Below are 7,347 nucleotides of genomic sequence, written 5' to 3'. Positions count from 1 at the left end.
GTTTCACAGATGAAAAGCACTAGTTTTATTCCTGAAACACTTCTGTCACATTTGTTTGTGTTTGTGCTGATAACCGCATTAAGAGCTGCAACAGAAACACCGCTGGCATTTATGAGGTTAATGAAGGTCAGTGCCGATGGAAGCGGCGCCGTGTTCTGTGGTGTGCGCACGCATGGCTCTGCGAATTTACAGGCACTTCCTGATTAAGGGTAGCGGCGGAGGAGTCTGCGGTTTAGGACACGGCGTCCTCTAGCTGACTGAGCGTTTAGCTGGTGGGCGGAGGAGGGGGCTGGGGAAAAAAAAGGTTATTACTACTCATTGTGGTCTCTTGAGGACAGCTGATAAAATGACCAAGGAAAAGAAATAGCACAACTTTAGCACATTAGCATAATTAGTAATTATCTGGTAATAGTCCCTCTTGGCTTTTTTGGAGCTCGGCAGTGAGAAATTGTACTTAAAGTTCAGGGCCAGAAAACAAATTTCATGGCGAAATGTCTCAATAACACGCGGAGTGCAAGAGCTGCCTCAGTCAGGCTGCGGAGAGAATGAATCAGAACAAGTATCAAAAGCACAGATGCAGATTTAAAAAATGCAGAAGGTGACACTTAAGTTAATTAGCCTGTTGTTTGATGACTCCCACAGTTGGAAAGATAAGGGTATTACTCATTGCAAATAGCTTGTTGCACTTGTTGCTATGACAACAAAAACATAGTTTAATTGAGTTAGTCATGTGTTACGCTTCATCAGCCTGTCCACAAGAGCTTTCACAACAATGACTACTTTGGTGGAGACATTTGAGAGCTGGTTACACTGCATGCCACTAATGCGCGTGTGCCGCTCTGATGGAAATTGCGCTCCAGAGTGATGCCTCTGTGTGTGTCAATTTGTTTGCGTGCACGTGTGTGTGTGTGTTCTTGTCGCCTGTGTGCCCGGTACATGTCGCCGTTCGCGGGGAGCTGTCAGTCTTCATAAACACAGATGTGGCACGGCAACTCGGCGGCATTATCGCTTCCCGTCAGTGTGTGTGCGTCTGCAGTCCACAAAACAACGCAACATGAGAGAGCCTGTTGTGTAAAAGAGAGTTTGGATGTCTCGTAGCAACTGTCAAGCAAGTTTTTGTTGTTGTTGTTGCTGCTGCTGCTGTTGGGATGATGCCAGATGTGAGCAACAGCCGAGCAATAGTGTAGCTATTGTGTATGTTTTGAGATGCACGTTAGATCGATGAGAGAGCTTTTAACAAGGGAACATGTGCGATGCTTTGGGAGCAACAAGCTGGTGATTTGTTTATCCAGTAAGAGTAGGGATTACAATTTAAAGGAACAATTCAGACATCTTTTTTTTCCACTGTGTGTGTGTATGTGTGCTTTGAATGTTTTTTTTTTTTTTTGTTGAGTCAATATTCATTTTGGCTGCAAACTAAAGACAAAACGCTGCCATGGTTTCCCAAGGCACAGCGCGATATTGTTAAGCATCTTGTTTTTCCTAACCAGAAATCCAAAAACCGAAGGCATTTAGATCGTACAATAATGCAGAATGAAAAAAGGGTCACCGTTTTAAACATTTGATCGTTTGTTTTCTGTCTCTGCTTTCAGGCAGTTTCCGTTTCTTTGCTGTTAACATGACGGCAGGTCTTATTTTTCTGTCTTCAGATGGACCTTGTAGAGTTTGCAGCTGAGAACAAGACAAAAAAAAAGAAAAATGAAAAAGGGGGGAATTTTATTGACCTTCCTACCTTTGAAATCATCCTGATACCAGTTTCATTTATATCATGAACCAAAACCACATATATATAAATATATTTAATTTTCAGCTTGTTTACATGGTAATAATTTGTTTTTTAAAAAATATTTAGCATTTTTGTTGCATTGATATTTAAGATAAAGAATACTATCTCATCTTTCCTACTTAAGGTTTTAGAGGAACAGTAACTAACATTAGCTTTTTCATCCAATACAACATGTAGATGAGGTGTATTCTTCATGCAGCTGGTATCTCTAACAACCTTCACAGTTATATGGAAAGCTGTTTTTATCACCTCCTCTCATCTTATCTGGATTGTGGCAGCTGGACTGTATAGAAGGGTTTTAGTGTGAAGACAGAGCTGTAAAATGCAAAGAAATTGCATTTCTAATAGCAAAATTACGCACTCGATTTACTCCAAATGTCAACCAAAATGCACTTTTCATGCTTGTTCTTACATTGTGACTGCCAAAGTCAAACAGAAACAGAGCTGTAGTGTGGTTACATTTCACTAAACTGAGTCTGGTAATTCTGAACTAGATTCGCTCACCTAAAAATTTCAAGTTTTTAATTCATGGCAGTGGATTTTTTGTGTCTTATCATCGCTGTTATTATTATTTTATCATGCCATCAAGACTAGCTCTCACATCTAATGCGAAGTCCTGCCAATAGTGTGGAAGCACCCCACACATCATGGTGGCAAAACATTTCTCCAGTTTATGATCCTAATTAGCTCTAACTGTGCCATCATCCCTGAGTCATCATGCCTGGAGAGAGGCCAGATCATTTGACGGTCCACAGTTTCACGCTTTCTTCATCCCTTCTCTCCCTTTCTTCCTTTCTTTCATGTCTTTTCCTTTCAGTTTCTGTCTCCCTCTCTCTCTCCCTCTTCCCTGAAGCACACACACTGTTATTGTTGTCCTCCAGCTTCATGTGCGTATTCACAGCACGGTAGCTGCTGCTATGAAAAGGGAAATATTTCATAAGCAGAAAATAGCTGAAGAAGGTGCTAGGATATGGGCTCCAAAAAAAGCTTTGTGCTGTTTTACCAACTCGGTCCAAAATACAGCAAGTCAGCCTTGAAATGTGTTCGCTCGCCATTCGAGTGCATTTGGAAATTAAAACTCACAAACACGTGAATGGCCTTTGTCAGCATCTGATCAGCTGGCAAAGCGTGCGCTGCTGGCACCTCTCGCCTTATGTCATGCTTCAGCCACACAACAGCACAACTGCCTCGTGTGCTTTGCTGACATAGCAAAGTTAACACTGATACCCCGCCTCATATGGAATAATGAAATTGGATGAAGCAGCTTAGCCGCTTGCTGTCCCTCCTCTAGCCATCAGACTCGGTGCCTGTTTGAGATAACGTTAATGAAGGAGACTTTAGCCAAGAATAGACACGTCTTACTGCTGGAGTGGTGGGGGGGGTGGGGGAAGAGGGGTGGGGCACTAACGGCATTTATTTCCATTAATAAGATGGAGCGTTTTACAAGAGAACCTCTCCTGAGGGCTCTCTCCGGAGGTCGGAGAGAAAGCTACACCTTTTAACAACCTCCAAAAGAGTTCTCAGTGTGCGGAGAGATGTTGTTGCATGGCCTGTTCTCTAAGAAACTTGTCCTAACCTTGCTTCACCAATTTGGGCTGAGGTGGTGACCACAATCACTGCTTTTCATCATTTGTAGGTTTTTGTTGTGGGTGTTAGTAGCTTGGGAAGGCAAAGTCTGAATTTTCTTAGAGAGCTAGCATGAAATATTTTCCAGTTCTTCTGCTCTTGACCACTGTATGATTTACCACTTGAAACTGCTGATTTTAGATATCAATAAACAAAGCTAGCTTCTTGATTCTAGTTTGTATTTATCAGTTTTGCTGTAGCTAGTTAAGCTAACTAGCATTAACTTCATGATGTTGCTGAAAAAATGTTACAGACTGTCAGGTTTTAATGTTAATGGGTGCAAAGAATGAAGGGCTGTAAGAAAGATGTCAAAAACGCACTTGCTGACCTTGTACACAGTGTTGTGCTAAAACACTGAATCTAAAGCTAATAGGTGGTCAGTAGTTTTGGCCATGCTAGCTGAAACAGGAGACTGTTGGAATTTATAGCTGTGTAGAAGCAAACTACTTTACTTTAACGCACGGTTACGCTCGAGCTTTATTATTTATACACTGCAGGATTTAAAGGTAGCTGACGCCATCTTGGATGATGAATGTGGCCGATAGCGCAGAACTGCAAACAGTCTGTAATTCATTTAAAACTAGTCCAAGATGATAACTTAAGACAAAGTGCAGTTTTAGCCTGGACCTTGGATGTAGTAAGCTGCTAATCTGGATGAGCATTTTTAAACTTAAACAGTGTGATCCCTTTAATACGATCATGGTTGGTTTTTTTGTTCCGTTATCTGTTTTTGTAATAACCCGAGGATGATGCCATACATCCTTATTGGATTAGTGCATTATATGATAAGTGGTAAGCATTATGGGAAATGCTGTAGTAGCGAGGCCTGAATGATTAGCTCAGTCACTGTGCCTGTGTACAGAATATTTTCTACCACTGATATTTTTTACTTCTCTCTGCATGAGGGGTCAAGAGTGTTTTTACACTCCTTCCTCACTATGTAAATACATCTGATAGCAGTTGATTCATAGTAAATGATAAATACGCTCTTTTTGCAGCGAATATTAGATCCCTGTAGCTGATGGAATTGCTTAATGGCAGATTAGGAGCACTGATAATGATGAGCGCATATGCGAATATCCTCGCCGCTTCATTATTCTGCTCACATGCAAGCATTAAATAACATTTTTCCCCCTCTTTGCCCTACAGTAAATCCCTCTCCCATCCATCGATTCCAGGATCCTTTAGGGGCCCCTTCTAGGAGAGACCGACAGGCTTATCTTGCAAATCCTTTAAAAGGTATTTAGAAAAAAATCTTTCCCTGCATTAAGTGTGTCTGATGTTGCATCGCCGCAGGGTTGGCCGAGTTAGAGTTTTAGACCTGCAGGCTGATCGGTGCGATATGCAAAATGATGTTTTTTCCAAGTTTCCTAACAGTCACATGCTGTGTAGTTTATTTTTCCTTCTTGCTGCCCCGATTTTGATTTGTACAGCTTGAAGTGGTGGAGCGTAATAGATGTGTTTGCATTTGCCCGAAAAACTTAGAGTTCCAATCACTCATCCATTACCTTTGATAGCTCAGAGAGTATTTGGCTTTGCCCAGATAAGGCCTGAGTATACATCCAGTCAGATTCAGTTGAATTGTTTGTACACACACGGCGCTTTGGCATTGGTCTGCTTGGATGGGCTTTGGCGTGATGGAGAATTTCATCCCCACCCCCTCTGCTACCTCACTGACAGTGGCGCTTTGGGGCCGGAGCTGTTGGTGAAGGGTGTGTGGCACCTCAGGCTACAAATGTTGCCTTGCGTAAAGGACAAAAAGAGAGGATATCTGCGGGTTAAGAGTGCCTCAAATGTTGGCCCACATGGACCTACATACCCACCATTCTATATTTAGACATAATAGACATAAGGTATACTCTGTAAGTCACTGAAAGCAGCAGTAAAACCAGTAAAAAACGCCTTTATCGTACAGCTGCTTTTCCAGTCTTTTTCTCGAATTAATGATGAAAAGAAACAGTTCATTTATTAAAAATCTTTTAGTCCTGTACTTATTTGTCTCTTTTTAAAACCATGGCATGTTCAAATAGTCGTGCATCAGCGGTCCCCAACCTTTTTTGGTTGGGTCGGTTTATGTCCAACAATATTTTCACGGACCAGCTTTTAAGGTGTCGTGGATAAATACAACAAAATAAAACCAGTACTGGTACCAAAAGAAAGACAATTTATTCATAACACAGAGGAAAAGACCCAGGGAAACCGAGATAACAATAAAAATTATTTTTTAAAAATAGCAATAAAAACCCTGAAAACCATAAATTTCATACCTGAGCCTCAACTCTAGCAGCCTGGTACCAAACGACTCACGGACCGGTACCAGTCCATGGCCCGGAGGTTGGGGACCGCTGATCTAGGTGAGGTAAAGTAATAAATTGCTTAATCTGTAATAATTTATGTAATATGATTAGAAATAAGATTTTTTTAAAACTATACCAGAAAAAATATTTACTAAAATAACAGTAGTGGGAAAAAACGCTGTCTTCCTTTTTAGACTCACTTATACAGTGTGGTTGTGTTGTTTCTGTGCAGATTGCCCCATTTTAAAGTTAAAGGAATATAAAGTGAAACACTGTGATCTATCAAAAGGTACTGGTTATGTAGGCTGGGTCCCTCATCATCAAACCAGAAACACTTACAGCCAGTGTAAAACAACTAGAAAAGTGAGAAGCTCGATGTTGATGAACCTGCCATATGCTGGATTGTATGCCATCCATGCTTTGTTCCACCTGGTCTCATACCTGCTATTGAACTGTGACACACTGGAGCTGGGATAAACTGTGATAACTTTGCACCTACCTGATCCTCTCCTCTTCTTCATCTCGCCAGTTGCTTGTTTGGTGTCTCATGTGTGTGTGTCGCACTCCTCGTGTTCTCTTCATTCTCTCATTCACCTGAGCCCCATGCCTGCTGTTCATAGTACTGTTTATTGATTTATTCTCAGAACACGATCAAGAGACATAGATTAGGTAAAAGTTAAATATGAATGCTTTATTAAAAGTCTAAATAGTCATCATCATTATTCCATATAGGCTAAACAGTCACACAACACAGTCTGCAACTCTATCGGATGCTTGCTGGGCAAATATTCAGTGCAACAACAGATGTACATCAATCAGGATGCGATCGCTGTTTATTATTTACTGCAGTGTAATCAGTGGATTCTATGATATCTCCGTCGGATAGCATCTATCTTTACACTCTCATCCCTTCCTCTGTTGCTCTTGTTTCTCTTTCAGGTTTTCTTTTCCTCTCGCTCTCTCTGTCTCTCTCTGTGGAATACATGTTTGATTCGCCAAATCCGTTGCAGAGATGCTTCAGGGGAAAACAAATTAGACCGATGGGGCTGAAACCCATTTTAGGAGAGCAAAAAATTCTGATCTATATATCTGCTGATGTTCTTTATTCATCTTTTTCCATCCATGTTTTTGACGTCTTATCCGAGCAGGGTTGCGGTGGGGCCAGAATCAAACCCAACTGACGTCATGCAAGAGGCGAGGTAGACCCTAAACAGCTCCCTCCCACTCCATCACAGATCTAACACCAAGATTCAGACACCCTTTAATACCCGCATCCACAGCTGAAAATGAAGAATCGTATTTAATTGTCTTATTGGTGCATGTTTGGAGCTGCTCTGCTGTATGGAGCCACTGTGCTCAAAAGACTGTGGTGATTACACCGTTTCTAAATCACTTGACGCATCATTTTTCAGATATGATCAAGAAAACAGTTTATTTTATCAGTGCGTAACAAAGAACATATAGTATAGTTGTCATTGTCCAATATATAATTAGATATTTGTAAATGTACTTTAGTTAAGGCCTAATTACCAAAGACAAATATGGAACCACTTTAAATCTATTACTCGCTGGTATCTCAAGGAGTGAGATAATCAATTGATTTGCTGCCATCAGAAAAGGCTATTAGTTTCCAAGCAT

The sequence above is a fragment of the Pundamilia nyererei genome, unplaced genomic scaffold (assembly GCF_000239375.1).
Source record: "Pundamilia nyererei isolate P.nyererei 1_Seehausen unplaced genomic scaffold, PunNye1.0 scaffold00355, whole genome shotgun sequence".
Classification (NCBI taxonomy): domain Eukaryota; kingdom Metazoa; phylum Chordata; class Actinopteri; order Cichliformes; family Cichlidae; genus Pundamilia; species Pundamilia nyererei.
This window is presented reverse-complemented; position numbering follows the sequence as displayed.